This window comes from Papio anubis, unplaced genomic scaffold, assembly GCF_008728515.1.
Source record: "Papio anubis isolate 15944 unplaced genomic scaffold, Panubis1.0 scaffold51, whole genome shotgun sequence".
NCBI lineage: Eukaryota > Metazoa > Chordata > Mammalia > Primates > Cercopithecidae > Papio > Papio anubis.
The window spans coordinates 102,853-118,533 of NW_022165303.1; the positions used below are offsets into that span (position 1 = coordinate 102,853).

Consider the following 15,681-nt stretch of genomic DNA (forward strand, 5'->3'; position numbering starts at 1 on the left):
GGGCAGAGACCAGATTATAATAGGCCAAAGAATGAATAAGAAAAGCTGTAATTTTTCCATTATCACATTTATTGAGGGGAAAAGTACAGTAAGTATCATAATCCTAATTTTAGATATGAGAAAGCCAAAGTCACATTGCAATTATGTGGCAAAATCCTCCTGACCGTTCCACCAGTGATACATTAAAGAATTTTATCTGGTAGCAAGGTGGCTCATGCCTATAATCCCAGCACTTTGGGAGGCTGAGGTAGGAGGATTGCTTGAGGCCAGGAGTTCAAGACCAACCTACTCAACATAGCAAGATCTGCCTCTATGCAAATAAAAAATAATAAAAATAAATTAGCCAGGTGTGACGGTGCATACGTGTAGTCCCAGCTACTCAGAGGCTGAGGTGGGAGGATCACTTGGGCCCAGGAAAGAGGCCAAGGCTGCAGTGAACCATGATCGCACCAGAGCACTCCAGCCTAGGCAACACAGTGAGACTCTGTCTTTAAAAAAGATAATTATCAGCCAGGAGTGGTGGCTCACACCCGTAATCCCAGCACTTTTGGAGGCCGAGGCGGGCGAATCACGAGGTCAGGAGATTGAGACCATTCTGGCTAACATGGTGAAACCCTGCCTCTATTAAAAATACAAAAAATTAGCCAGGCGTGGCGGCGGGTGCCTGTAGTCCCAGCTACTCGGGAGGCTGAGGCAGGAGAATGGCGTGAACCTGGGAGATGGAGGTTGCAGTGAGCCAAGATCGCACCACTGTACTCCGGCCTGGGTGACAGAGCGAGACTGTCTCAAAAAAAATAAAAAAAGAAAAAAGAAAAGAAAAGAAAAGAAAATTCTCTCCACCTACATTCATTACTGTTTCTGGGAAGAGTTCTGATAAATTCAGTTTTTGCGACTTTGTTCCATTTCCAGTGATATTCTTGAATCCCTTATGATTGTGGTGACCCAGCCAGCTTCCCAGCTGGGATGCTCCTTCATCTGGTTCTGCCTAACTCACCCCCGAGCTCCCACTGCCTTGGGTAAGTCCTTAGAAAGAGAACTGACAAATTAAAGTGAGACATTCTTTCATTCATCCCATAGCAATTTATTGAGCTTCTTATAAGAGCTTCAGCTACCTGGCTAGCATTCTTAGACATCAATGGGCAACCAACTTGTCATTGGCAGTTTTACATATGAAGTCAGCACGCCACAAGCAAAAGAAAATCTGCCTTAGCTTCCTAGAGAGGGGGGCCCTACTCAAGGTTGAATAGAGCACAGTAAAATTCAGCAACTGCAGCATCAACAAATGAAGCAATCAGGGTAATCATTCAGCAGTGATTAATAGCAACATCTCTTCTTGGGTCTCAGACGTGAAGCTATAGATAGGTAGCTATTCCTAGCTCTAACTCTATTTTAATGTATTTGGCCTTCAGTCAATCAATTCACCTTCCTCTGACCCATACAGTCTTCCCTTCGAAAGGTTTCCTGAGTAAGGTTTGCCCTGGGGGTGCAACCCACTTCAGACCTGCTTGAGCTGCACCTAGCGGCCACATGGTGTCGTGGTCACTCTCTCTGGCTTTGGAGTCAGACATGCCTGTATTTGGAGTCCAGCTCTGACATGTTAGCTATGTCACTTTGAGCCGATTACTTTTTTAACCTTTTTCATCCTCGGTTTCCTCATCTGAAAAAAAAAAGGGGGGGGGCGGCAAGGGATAATATCTACCTCATAGTATTACCATAAGTATAACAGGAAGAAAAAGATGTAATGTAAAAAGTGACTGCCATATTTCTTCATTCTAGGAGGGAGCAGGATTCATCACAGAGGTGCTTCACTCATTTGTGGAGGAATAAACACTTTGTTCAACTTTTTTGGTTAAGAAAAGCAGCTGAGGATCCAATTCTCAGCTCCTCCTCTGATCTCAGAGTGAGAATAGCCCAGAATGGAGATGTTTGTTCAAAAGAGTTAAATTTCCTTTGTGTAATAAAGTAACAGTAATCAGATATTTTCAGGGAGAGGTGGAGGGCAGTAGAGAGATGGAGGGGAAGAATTGGGGAAAGAGAGAAATGACTGCAGGCAGCGCTCTGGGAGGCAGAGCAGCCAGGAAAAAGGACGCTGGGCATGCTAGTGTGATGATTTTCAGCACTTCCTGGTCTGAGTGGTGCTGTCACAATCCTATGTTGCCCTGACCTTTAGTAAAAGTCTTCCATGCAAAATGACCTTATGTCCTGGGGCTCTTTGGGGAAAGAAGGAAAGAAGGGGCCCATTTGCCATGAATGAGAGTGATGTGATAAGAGGACAACATTGTCAGCGGGCGGGTGAAAGTGCCCAAATTCAGTTGGAGCAGGAATTCATAAGGAAAAGTGATCACAAAAAATGTCAGTCCATCCCCCAAGAGTTTTTGGAAATCTTGGCTGGGTGTGGTGGCTCATACTTGTAATCCTAGCACTTTGAGAGGTCAAGGCAGGAGGATCACTTGAAGCTGGGAGTTCGAGAGCAGCCTGAGCAATAAAGCAAGGCTTCATCTCTACAAAACAAACAAACAAACAAACAAAAAATTAGCTAGACATGGTGGCTGGCACCTCTCACCCCAGATACTCAGGTGGCTGAGGCTGGAGGATGGCTTGGGCCCAGGAGTTCGAGTCTACAGTGAGCTATGATTGGGCAACAGAGCAAGACTCTGTCTCAAAGTAAAATAAAATATATATATATATATACACACACACACACACACATATATATATATACACACACACATATATATATGTTTTGGGAAAACATGGACTCTCCAGACTTGGGTTGTTAATGAAACATGATTCAAGAAGGCTGGTAAAAATTAAGTTACATAAGGATTAAATGAGAGAATGTACATAAAGCAATTAGCTCAGAGCCCAGTTCTTGATAAGGATGCAACTTAAAATAGCCCTTATTACTATGACTTAGTGTTCAATTTCCTCTTTTCTTCACCCCTTTTACTTCAAGGGTTCACAATCTACTTAAAAATTTTGATATAGTCACTTGTTTATTCTACAAACATTTATCAAAGTCCTTTGATGTGTCAGATAAGTTAAATAATTTCAGGCAGTAGCAATTGTCATAGCTAATGTTTTTGAGGGCTTAGTAAATACTAGGTACCGTGCTAAGTGCTTTACATAGCTTTTTATATTTAATCCTCAACAGTCCTAGGGAGGAACAATTATATTCCCACTTTACAAATGAGGTTAGAGAATAAGGCACAGTGAGTTCAAGAGACTTGCCCCAGATCACACAGCTAGCCAGTGGGAGAGCCAAGGTTTGAACCCAGGCTGCTAGATTTCAGTGCACGCTTTTTTTTTTTTTTTTTTTTTTGAGACAGAGTCTCACTCTGTTGCCCAGGCTGGAGTGCAGTGGCGCGATCTTGGCTCACTGTAACTGTAACCTCTTCCTCCCGTGTTCACGCCATTCTCCTGCCTCAGCCTCCCCAATAGCTGGGACTACAGGCTCCTGCCACCACGCCTGGCTAATTTTTTTGCATCTTTTGGTATAGATGGGGTTTCTCTGTGTTAGCCAGGATGGTCTTGATCTCCTGACCTTGTGATCTGCCCACCTCAGCCTCCCAAAGTACTGGGATTACAGGCGTAAGCCCCAGCGCCTGGCCTAGTGCATGCTTTTAAGCTCCACACTACACTATTTTTTATTTAATTTTTTTCTTTTTGTGTCTTCTCATGCTTGTTTCCTAAATATACTGTTTTTTAATGCGACTGACAATGTGTGTGAGTTATGGCATACAGAGTCAGAGGGATCATGAGGGAATAGCCACTATGGGGACATTATCCTAGAAAAATGAGTGGGATTTTCTTGCCTTCTTTTCCCTCAAACCTCATATTCCTTTTCCAGCTCTAAGCACTCAAGATGGAGTGGCAGTAGGATCCCAACACTAATATCTGTCCAGAACTGGTCATCAGCTGGCTTGAGTTCTCCCATTCTGCCTGTGCCTACCCTTAGCAAGGGGAAGAACAAGATGGAAGAGAAGGAAGAGACCTGATTGAACCAGCCAATAGATAATTAGAAGCTGACTATTTTGCAATAATGCAGCACAACAGCAATAAATAAATCAATCACTTGGGGGGTGGAGAATGGCTTTCCTATAATCAGCTATTAAAGGCTTGTACCACTAATTAGTCTATTAATTAGAACTGTTCTCTTCCTTCCACATGTTATCAGCCTGCCAAGGCAGAGAAAACTCAGCCCCGGGGGCAGGAGATAAGAGAAGTAAGACATACAGAAGTGGCAGATTCAAACAGTTGGGCTTGTGTGTGTTTTAAAAGCACAGTTCTTAGTGCCCCGGGCATATCCACCTGCTAGTAGGAAAAGAACGTTTATCAAAAACCAAAGGGCTGTTGTCTGTGTTGAGCAGAAAGGGGAAAAAAAGATTTAATCTTTAAAGAGAAAAACCACTATAACCACACTCAGGGATCTGTGAAGGGCAGTTCCACTGGGTGTTCCCTAGAGCACAGGACACAGTGAGAAACAAGCATACTTAGTGCCAAGGCAGCATAATCAGAAGACCCAGGGGCAGAGGCACTCTGCTCCTACTATGTGCCTGGCACCACCCCCATTCTTTATGTTTGTAGTGTCTTGTCTGATGATTTCATCTACATTCTCAGATGCCCTTGAGTTATTTCTGGGAGTGCCCAAAAAGGGACCTCATATGAGCCCTCACAGCTGTGGTCACCAAAAGATGGCTGCTCTGCTCTGCCTCTCCTGTTGTGGCTCTCAATGGGTCATGCTCCCTGCTCACCAAGAGCTTGGGAAAGCCTCTCATCACCGTGCCTGACCTTGTTTTGCAAGCTCAAAGGGCTCTGCCTGGGCTCAGAAACTCACAAGTCATTCTTAAAGAGTTCCAACGAGCTCTGAGCCCCACAGCCGTCTCCATACTCCTGACAAATGCACACTGAGGAGTACTGCAGCCTTCATACTCCTTTTTTCACTTTCCCAGCTCCTCAGATCTGTTCTTTCCTCCCCTATTTACTCAGCAGACATCCCCTTGCACTCACATGAAAAATAGCAGACACGGGGTGGGGTTTTGGGGCAGGTGTCTCCACTAGCAACAGCTCACCAACAGTTGATAGGTTATCTTGCTTAATCCTCCCAACAGCCGTGTGATGGGCTATCAATCCCATTTTGCAGAATGGGGAAACTGTGGCTCAGAGAGGTTAAGCAATTTGACCTGGCTTCCATGGGCTGTGACAAAGCACTTGGTAAGAGCTCAGTAAACATTTGCTGATGGACAGAATTGAAAATATGGAGGAAATGGAAGATCTCCAGCTTCTGAGAAGCTCAGAGTCTGCGTGGGTCCAACTACATAGTGAAGCGGGCTGTCAACTGAGGTGGCCCCATTAGAGTAAGAGAAGGGGCAGAGGTAGAGAGCATAGGGTCAGACCCAAGGCCAATTCTTCCCCACTCCATTCTTTCCTATCTTGATAACTGTTGATATATAGTCCATTTTCTACCAACAACTCACCCCTGCCCCCTGCGTCCCAACAAGCATACCCACACACACACGAAAACCCTTCAGAAGCGGTCAGTGGTGACATTTATGAGCTGCATGATCCTCAGGATGTCAACATGTATGTGTCCCAACATTGATACCTACTTCGGGAATGGAGAGAAGAGCAGTGGTGATGTGGCGGAGAGAGTCTGAGCTTGGAACCCCGTGTCAGGCCTCTGTTCCTTGGTAACCAGCTGGGTGACCTTAGGCAAATTGCTTTACCATGTCTACCTTCAGTTTCCTTATATGCAAAGTAGGAAATGTCAGCTGTCTATTCAAAATGTTATTGTGAGGATCAAGTGAAGTAATACAATACTTCTCACTAACGTGTATATATATGTGTGTATACATATATATGTGTGTGTATATATATGGAGAGAGAGACAACTTTAAAATTACAAAATGCTTTGTTACACATGTATCTCTGGCCACCTTCAGAGCAAGCCTAATTATTATTATTTTCATTTTTTAGATAAGGAAATAAAAAACTCAGAAAGATTGAAATTCACTTGAAAACAGTGAATAGTGCTATTATTAAAAAGCAGTAGGCCTGTCCCACCTTATCTGATTTTTAGATTACGAAGCACCACTGCATTTACCCCCAGAGTCTCTCATCTGGGGTATGTGCCATGTTCAAAGCTTTCATTTATTTAATAAATATTTATGTGTTCCCATTTGGCACTAGGTATTGTGCCAGGCATTGAGGATACTATCGCAGAGGTATTAGTGTGGCAGGGAAAGCAGACGTCATATAAGAACAATAACAATATTGTGTTTTTCACATTATAGCAGAGGAAGGGCCAGGTGGTGCAAGAGGAGACAGTCAGGAAACCTGAGGAATAGGTGGAACAAAGTCTCAGAAAGTCGGGGAGGACCAGGCGTGGCAACTCATGCCTGTAATCTCGGCACTATGGGAGTCTGAGGCAGGCAAATCGCTTGAGCTCAGGAATTAGAGACCAGCCTGGGCAACATGGCAAAACCCTGTCTCTACAAGATACAAAAATATTTGCCAGGCATGGTAGCGCATGCCTGTAATCCCAGCTACTCAGGAGGCTGAGTTTGAAGAAATCACTTGAGCTGGGAAGGTCAAGGCTGCAGTGAGCTGAGATCACACCGCTGCAACCCAGTGACAGAGTAGGCCATCTCAAAAAAAAAAAAAAAAAAAAAAAAAATTGTGGGAGAACTCTTATCAAGGTGGGAGAAACATGGTGTTTAGTACAAGTGAAGCATACAGGTAAGAGTGGAGGCTGTGCCAAGACGGGAGGCTGGAGAGTCAGTTGGGACCAGATCTAGGAGGCCTTATTAGCCAGGTGAAGGAATTTGAACCTCATCCTTAGTCCACAATGAAACTACGTAAGAGTTTTACGTAGGGAAGGGATTGGTATGTTTGCAAGATCCTTCTAAATGGGATATTGTATTAGTCCAAGCTGCTATAACAGAATACCATAGACTGAGTGGCTTAAGCAACATTTATTTCTCACCATTCTGGAGGCAAGGTAGTCTCAGATCAAGGCATCAGCAGATCTGTGTCTGGAGAGGTCTGCTTCCTGGTTTGCAGTTGGCCATCTTCTCACTGTATCCTCCCGTGTTGGAAAACAGAAAGAGAGGGAGAGAGAGAAAGAGCACACAAACAAGCTTTAGGGAGATATAGACATTCAGTCCACAGCAGATGTGGAGACTGGATCTGGGCCTACTGAGGCTGGAGGCAGGTAGGCGAGTTAGGCTAGAGACAAATGCAGAAATCCCAGCAAGAAATAATGGTGGAATGAGCTAGGAATAAAGAGAGGGCCAATCTTAGAGATTTAAGATTTAGGAAGTAGAATCAGAATGTGGTGATTGACTGGCATATGTGCAAGAAAGGAGGGAAGTGAAATGGAAAACTCAAGGATGAAATCCACGTTGCTTGTGCACCAGGCGGGTGGGGACACCCCTCACTGGACTAGGAGATACTGGTGGTAGAATATCTGCCATTTGGTATGTGCATCTTGCATGAACTTGTCTTGCAACTTCATCCAGGAACCCCTCAATTATGGCTGCCTTGCCTAGAGGAGCAGGAAAGAATGAGATGAGCCTATCAACTTGAGGACTCTGTTTTCCAGACGCCTAGCAGTCCATGTGGTGGAGCATCAGGAAAGGAGGAGAGGTGCAGGTAGAGCAAAGGCATTCATCTCCCTGGGCCTCCTATTCTGTCAATCCAACCTCTCTTTGATTATTTAAGAACTGTTTGTCAAAGTCATATCATATAAGGCCCTTAGTAGTTGCAGAGGGAGAAACTGATCTTAAAAGAGTTTTACTATCTAGAAGGAGATAAGAAAACCAACCACAGAAATAAATACGGGTGTATGTATAACATGTTAACAGCCATAAAATACATACTCAGAAAACTGAGGTCATAAATGGCATTGCTGATTGGGAAAATCAGAGAGGAAGAGGTTTTCGAGTTGGCCTTAAAGGACAGGTGGAATTTGTGCAAGCAGAAATGTGAGATTGGGGGTCCAGTGGAGATATTCCTGAAGGCGGAAAAAGCATGAGATAAGATGGCAGCGTATTCAGGTAATCACCAGCTCGCTCTTTCTGCCTAGGGTATCTGCAGAAAGTGAGATATTAAGCTGGGATCCACGGAGCTTTGAGGAGTTTCAGAATTCCCTGAAATATTGTGCAAAATTATATTTCCGTATGCATGTGCATTTTTTGAAGAGAGGGTCCATAGCTCTTCTGCAATTCTCAGAAGGGTGTAGATACAAGAAAAGGTTAAAAACAGTACTTGAAATTTCCGAATTAGAATTTACAGGTAGACTGGAGCATCTGTGCATGTATGTTCTAACAAGCTCTGGAAGTGACTCAGTGCACACCTCGGATCTCTGGACGAGCCCATGGAGGCCTTGAGATGCCAGCCTCGAGAGCTTCCCACCCTTTTCCCACCCCTCGATTCTCCACCCCCATTTTACAAGGAGTCACCAGCCTCCCCACAGTCTCCACTGCCCTGGAAGAAATATGGCGAGGCAAGGTCAGAGGAACAGGGGGAAATCAGAATATCTTGCAGACTCTGGAGTCTCCTTCAGAGACAGGGTGGGTGGGAGCTGCTCTGCCCCAAGTCTAGCGACGGCCACACGGCCTGACAGGTCTGCCGCCCCGCCGCAAGCCTATGGTCAAATTCTGGGAATTTCCGAATCAGTTGGCCGGCCCGGCTGCGGCAGATTTTCCCGGACACGAGCTTGCAGCGCCCGACGCGGCCGCTGGGTGGCGCCGCGCGGGACGCCGAGCGTGGGAAGCGCGGGCGCGCGGGCAGGCTGAGCTCACACGCCCGGGAAGCGGCCGCCGCGGAGCCGGCGTCCGCAGCGGCTGCGCATCTCGGGCCTGCAGCGGGGCGCTTGGCGGGCGGGGGTGGGGGGGAGCCGGTTTGCGCAGTACCCCCGGAGGGAGGAAGGCCGCCGAGGTAAGCGCCGGGACCTGGCCAGGTGGGAGTGGGCACCTTGGGCCGGGCCTGCAGGGCGGTCCCCGAGCGTCCCGGGGTAGGGTGGGCTCCCTGGGGACGATGCCGGAGGCCCCGGCCGCGCTCCGGTCCCGCCCCACCCCGGCTGCAGCGCGGCCTCGGGGCGCTGCTGGCCTCGCCGCGGGGGTGGGAGCGGTCGCGGCCTGGAGCAGCTCCGGGCGGGCCCCGGGCTCTGGGGCCAGGGCCAGCTGCGCTCAGGGGTGAGTGAGCAGCCCCCGGGCCCTCAAGTGAGCCCCTGCCCACTCCCCACCTTGCATTTCTCCTCTCCGCAGTGGGCGTGGTGCCCTTTTGCTGCAGAGGGGGCGCCCAGAGTTGAGGAAGGCTGCGGGGGAGAGGGCAGAGACAGGTGGTTGAGGGGGCGAGGGCTGGTGCGCCAAGGCTCGAGGTATTAATGCGTATTTCTTTTTGCCCCCTTCTTCAGGGGGCGCAGAGGTCCGTGTGGAGGAGGAGGCGGGAAGGCCAGAGGCATAGCTCAGGAGAGGGCAGGTGCTGCAGGAGATCACTTGGCTCTGTCCCTGTTCAACTCCCCCCCACCCCTGCCAAATTAATAAAGTGGGTGTGGTGATGACAGTGGAGGAGTTTGATGAAGACCTGGCCCAAACTGCCCAGAACTGCCCCAGGTCGGCCGCCTAGTCCCGCGTGTATATCTGGGAGCCGCAGACTGAGCATTCTGTAGAGGGAGGGGGAATATTCGAAGGAGCTACAGCCACTGAGGCAGCTCCAGACATAGGGGATGCGGGGCAATCTTCGGGCTCACAGCCCAAGTTCATAGATGGTGAACTGGCCAGGAATGGTGGGAGATGGGGGCTGTAGGGAAATAGGGTAATTTCCTTGGGACCCCTTCCTTCCAGCTTTGCAACCCTAGACCAAAATTTGGGATCTGGCGTTTGTCAAATGTGCTTATTTTTTTTTTCTTTCCCTTTCGGTTTGTTTTGTTTTCTAGAGAAACAGCAAGTGACAGAGCAGAGGAACGGCTGACCCAGCCAATCCTGGAGCTGCTGCTGCAGCACTTGTTCCCCAAACAAGTGCTCCTACATTCTGGTAGGACAGAGAGGAGGGGGCTACTGGCCCACACCCCTCCCCTGCCCTGGACCCCCTGGCTGCTGCCCTGCGGAAAGGGCAGTTAGGCTGCCTCAGGCCGGATGAGCAAAGGCTGCCATGGGCCAGGGTGGTGACGGTTTTGCGGCCCCTCCCTGCTGCCCCGTGTGGGAAGAAGAGCACAGAGCTTGGCACGTTTCTCTCTGTGTCCTCTGGGCTGGAAGGAGCAGGTATAGACAGGGCCCAGGCAGCCAGGGCCTGGTGCTGCTTTGGCATCGGTGGCAGGAGGGCTGAACCTCCAGCCCCTTGGGTTTGGTTCCACCCCTGGCCTGTCCCTGGCACTCGACAACTGCTCCTGTGTGCTTATTGGTGCCACCATGTTATATAACGCTTATATAATCTTCCAGGGCGAGCACTGTGTCTCCGCTCTCAGGTCACGCAGACACGGTGTCCGTGTGGGAGGCAGGATCTGTGGAAGCCTGTGGGTGAACCTACTCCCCCCATCCCTAGCCTGGCTCCTTCTCCTGATCTCAGGCATAGGATGGGGGCTGGGAGACCCAGGTCCCTCTCCACACCAGCTGTGTGGGATGAGAATATGGTTGGCTGGGCAGTTTTCCTCACCTTCCTGCCCCACTAGTCCCACTTGCCCTGTCTGGTAGAGCAGATGCCATCCTTGTGCTTTGAGACCAGCTCTTTGTTTTGGGGGACCCCTGGCATGGCAGGTGGCATGGTGAGATGAACCCCAAAATGTTGCAGTGGAAGAACACATGGTACTTAGGATTGGATAAAGAGAGGGAGAAATTAGCTCTGCCTTTGAGGTTTCGAGCAAGGGTAACCAGAAGGATGGTGGTGGCATTACAAGAGATTTGGAGCAGGCCCAGGGGCTAGGGGATGGTCAGGGAAGGGTGTACAGGGAAGTAGATCAGACAGCAAAGATAAACATGGTGTTCTTTTACTGTACTCTCCACTGGGCTGTCCCTGGTTACCAGGGCAACAGAAGCAGTGATGAAAATCATGTCTTTCGTTCAGTGGAAAAATCTGGCTCCTCCTCCTGGCTCTTCCTTCTCTAAATCGCCTGTGACCCATTGAGAGGGTTGTACTTCCAAGGATCAGAGAGAGACCCCAGCATGTTTTCATCATGCCCCCCTTTTCCCAGTCTTTTTTATCATCTCCCCTCTTCTTGCATCCCCTGTCTCCCCCCACAGCTTGGCAGTTGGCAGTTGCGTAGGAGTTGGAGTAGATGCAGGGGGAAGGGCATGGACGTCATCACAGGGCAGAGTGAGCAGAGCGTGGGCAGAGATGTGGATGCAGGAATGCCTGGCACATGAGGAGGGTCCAGCATTGATGAGCTAGATGGAGCCAAAAGCCTGTTTCTGGACTGGTAGGAGCTAAGGTAGGCAGGGTAAGATGATGGAGGGCCTTCAGAGTTCAGCAGTCTGGGTTCAAGGGAGTAGGAACTAGGAAGGGCATGAGGTTTCTTGTGTAGTCATCTTGTGATGAAAACTACCAAACCATATCCCTTTTTGAAGTTAAGATTTTTGTTTAAGTTTTATCTTTCATCTTATGATGAAAACTGTGATTCATTCATTCAGCATTTATTGTGTGTCCCCCATATTAGGTGAGGTTCTGGGAACTGGAAAGCGAAAGGTGAGTAGCGCTGGACCTTGACCTTGAAGAGACTGTGGTGAATGGAAGGAGGATGAGTATATGGGGGGAGATCTGGCATTGTTGCAAGCCTGGAATCTGGGGTCCCCAGCAGGAGACTAGCAACATACCAGATTGGGAGGTGATAGGTTAGGGTGGAGCCTATGGAAATGAAGAGGAAGAGGTAATTTAGAGTGCTACTTTGGCTTGAGAACAGGACATGGGGAAGAGGAAGTGCTGAAATTTTGAACCTTACTGATTTATAGAAATAGAAACATTAGAGTTCAAACTTGTTTTGGGGAGTCATATTTGATTTTCTTTTAGACATGTTGCCTTCAAGATGATGGCAGGTTATCCAAATAAAAATGTTTATGGTCAGGCAAGTAAAATATGCAATGGAAGTCCATTCTGGGAAAAGATTTGAAGGATATTGGATTATGAAGCTTGAAGGTGGGTAGAGGTAGATCCTAGGGCCTGGGGCATTACCTGGAATTGAGTGAGGCTGTATGCCTTGTACTGGTTTATTATCCCAGGGCTTGCCCAGACCCTGGACATTTCTGCTAACAAACACCCACATCTTCTACCAAACCATATCCCTTTTTGAAGTTAAGATTTTTGCTTACGTTTTCCTCTCCCTAGTAACTATGTCCAGGTATACCTGGAAACACACACACACACGCACGCACTTATTTCCCCAAGCTCTTGTACCATTTGCTTATAGCCCGGGACTGTGCTGTAGAAATGCGCCACAAGTCTTTGGCCTCTTCCAGCATGCTGTTTGTCACCCTGGAGGAGTAAGAGCACTGGACAGAGAGGCGACTTTTGCTAGCTACATAATCTTGGTCACACCACTTCCTTTTCCAGGCCAAGTGTCTAGTCTAAGGGATCTAGCTTCTTTCAGTTTTGAAGCCCTCTGATTTGATGTCTGGAAAGCTTTTTCTACCTTTGCCCAGGTTTCTGATGCAGATCAGGCTTTTTGAACAAGTAGCCTAGATTTCTTAGTGCCTTGTGGGAGGGACTGGTAGGGATGGAGGCCTAGTCCCCAGAGTGGGTCCCTGTCTTCAGGGTGGATAGGAGCCCTCCAAGTGGATAGGAGCCTCTGTTCCTCTTTAGAGCATGGAAATACTGGAAAAGCAGGTTTTCCCAATGACCAGGGGTTGCAAGCTGTGGCCCATGGGCCCGATCCCTGTTTTTGTAAATAAAGTTTCACTGGAACAGAGACATGCCCGTTTGTATGTCTGAGACTGGTTTCATGCTACAATGGCATAGTTGAGTAATTGCAAGGGAGCCTGTATGCCCCATAAGTCTAAAATATTTACTATCTTGCCCTTTAGGATAAAAAATAAAACTTGCCAACCCCTGCTGTAGACTACCAGAAAGGTGCTTGGCCTTTTACTGGGGATGCTAACGATGGCTGTTTCAGATTTCTAGGGTTCTTAAAGATTCTGTGTTGGGCCTGTCTTTGTGATCCCATGAGAGCATGATCTGATAGTTGAAATAGTAGTAGATTATTAGAGTCAGCTCAAAAATAGTCATTCTGTATCTAGGAAAGCGCTTTCATTTTCAGCCTTTTCCCTGGAGCCTGGAGGCCTGAGCTCCTCAGCAGGACTGGGTTTGACAAGCTACTGTCCCTCTCATTCTGATTTCCCAGGGCAGTGCAGAGGATATACTGGACTGACCCAAGCCTAGTGTTGGGTGAGGAGAAGGGAGGCTTATTGGTTCCACCTGTCCTGTAGGATCTTCCCCTGATATCTCTGTTGCTTCTGATCTCACTGGCACCTTTAATGCCAAGGTCCTGGAGATGCCACCGCAGAGAGAGTCGGCAACCCAGCCTGGCATGTCTGTCTGAATCTGGCACTTATCCACTCTGTCGGAATAAGGCCCTGGGCTTGGCGTCTGTAGGATGTGTGTCTGTGTTGGCTTGGGACTGGAATCAGCATTGAGTATTCCTGCAGCCAACGTTTATGGAGTCCTCCTGTGTCCTAGTTTCCACCTTTTTGACCTGATCCTCAAGCCGGAGTCTTGCTGAAACTCCTAGCTAGGAACAGGGCTAAAGTTCTCACTGCTGCAGAACAGCAGCAGCCCAGCAGTTGGGGCAGTTCTGCTCAGGGCTGAGATAGGAAGTGAGACACGTCGGTAGCAGGAGGAAACCACGTGCTGAAAGTAGCAGGGGGAAGGGAGGTGACTGAGGTTGATTCTCATTGCACTTGGTAGGGAGGAGGCCAGCAGTGGGAGGAGGGAGCAGACAGTCCGCAATAGCAAAGAAGACAGAAGTCAAGCACACCTAGAGCTGCTTTTAGCTGGTAATGGTAACTCTGGCTCTAGGAGCATTCCTTCATACCTCCCCGACACAGTTTCCCCAGAGGCTGTTATAATGAAAACATTCTCTCTCAAATATCTTTTCATTTGTAGGGTTTAGGGTGACCCCATACTATATGGTCTTAAACTTATGTTGAGACAAGTATACTGACTTGGATAAATAAATATCTTTTACCAGATATTTATTAAAGATCTATTACATGGTAGGCACTGTGTGAAGTTCTCAGGATACAGAAGTAAGTAAAAGATTCGCAGTTTGATCTGGAAGGTTTATGGGCAGCTGAACCAATCTTAATTCTGTCTGTACTGGATCACATGCTTCAAGAGAACATGTCTGTATCTGTCTTGTTCTTTGCTGTCACCCCAGTGCTAAGTACAGAGCTTGGCACACGATAGGCCTCAGATATTTATTGGTTGACCCATCCTTGTTTGATCTGTCCTGGAAATGTGCAGGAGGGATCTGAGTGGGTAAGTGGAGGAAGAGAGCTGCTTAACGCAGCAAGTGTGACAGATTTGGGGGAAGATGGACGTACTCGGATATAGGATGATGACTGCCTTTAAGTGACTGCCTTTAAGGAAAAGAGAAGGGTTAAAGCCGTGTGGGCATGACAGAATCCATTGGCGTTAGGGCCATGAGAAGGAAGGAATATGACCTGGCTACAAAGGTGGGTTAGAGGTAGTCAGGATCATTGGATAAAGCAGAGGGCCACCAGAATAGTGAAGAACTAACAAGCGGCAGAGAAGAGAAGAGTGGAGGGAGAATAGGGGCCATTGTGAGAGGAAACATGGAGACCTCTTCAGGCCTAGGATGAAAGCAGAAATGACACAAGCGAGTCTCCGATGAACATGATGGCAGGGATAAAGAAAAGATGGGACTCTCAGCTCTGTTCTGCCAGTCTCCTCAGAAATGACTGTGTCCATGTATGACTAAAAATGCCTCTCAGTTATTTTCCAACAGTGCGGCAAATGCAAGGAAATTAACTGTGGTTTGACATTATGGTTAGTCTTTTTTTTTTTTTTTTTTTTTTCAAATTTGTCAATGGAGATTTTCACAGGTACACAAAGAATTAGCGTAATACACCTCAATGTTCCCATCCCCCGGTTTTTTGACACATAATCAACACATGGCTTTTCTCATTTCTTTCATACCTTCACCCACCTTTTCCTTACCCCCTTCTTGGATTATTTTATAGCAAGTCCTAGATCCTGTATTATTTTATCCATGAATACTTTTTAATGTATCTCTAAAAGATAATATCTTTTAAAAACATAACCCTAGTGGTATTATTACACCTTGAAAAAGCACAGTCATTCCTAAATGTCTCCTGTCATCCAAATATCCAAATAATGTTTAAATTTCCTTTGTAGTCTCAATTTCTTTCTTTCTTTCTTTCTTTCTTTTTTTTTTTTTGGAAAACAGCAGGTTGGTTTGAGTCAGGCTCCAAACAAGATCCGTATGTTTCATTTAGTTGATGACATCTTCAAAGCTCTGTTAATAAAGATTATGGTCATTCTTAAAAGAATTGATGTTTTGCAATTCTACCTTTTAGATTTACTTAGCTGCCCACCATTCTTCCCAGTCAACTGCCATCAACAGCTTCCTGAGTTTTGTTAGATGGTTTTTATGATTTTGAGCATTTTTTCATGATCCCTCTTGCCTTTATGGTGTAATGTAGCTCGTCA

At 47.3% G+C, this 15,681-nt stretch overlaps 2 long non-coding RNA genes across 3 annotated transcripts; both read left to right on the forward strand.

Moving 5' to 3' along the window:
- Positions 1–750: 750 nt before the first annotated feature.
- Positions 751–4,139, forward strand: LOC116273282. The gene is made up of 2 exons (XR_004181678.1): positions 751–1,016; positions 3,851–4,139. It is a non-coding gene; the product is annotated as an uncharacterized LOC116273282 (long non-coding RNA).
- Positions 4,140–8,824: 4,685 nt separating this feature from the next.
- Positions 8,825–15,415, forward strand: LOC116273284. 2 transcript variants are annotated; one of them, XR_004181680.1, is made up of 2 exons: positions 8,825–8,940; positions 9,941–15,415. It is a non-coding gene; the product is annotated as an uncharacterized LOC116273284 (long non-coding RNA). The 2 variants fall into 2 exon arrangements; XR_004181681.1 differs by lacking the exon at positions 8,825–8,940 and adding an exon at positions 8,968–9,617.
- Positions 15,416–15,681: the final 266 nt, after the last annotated feature.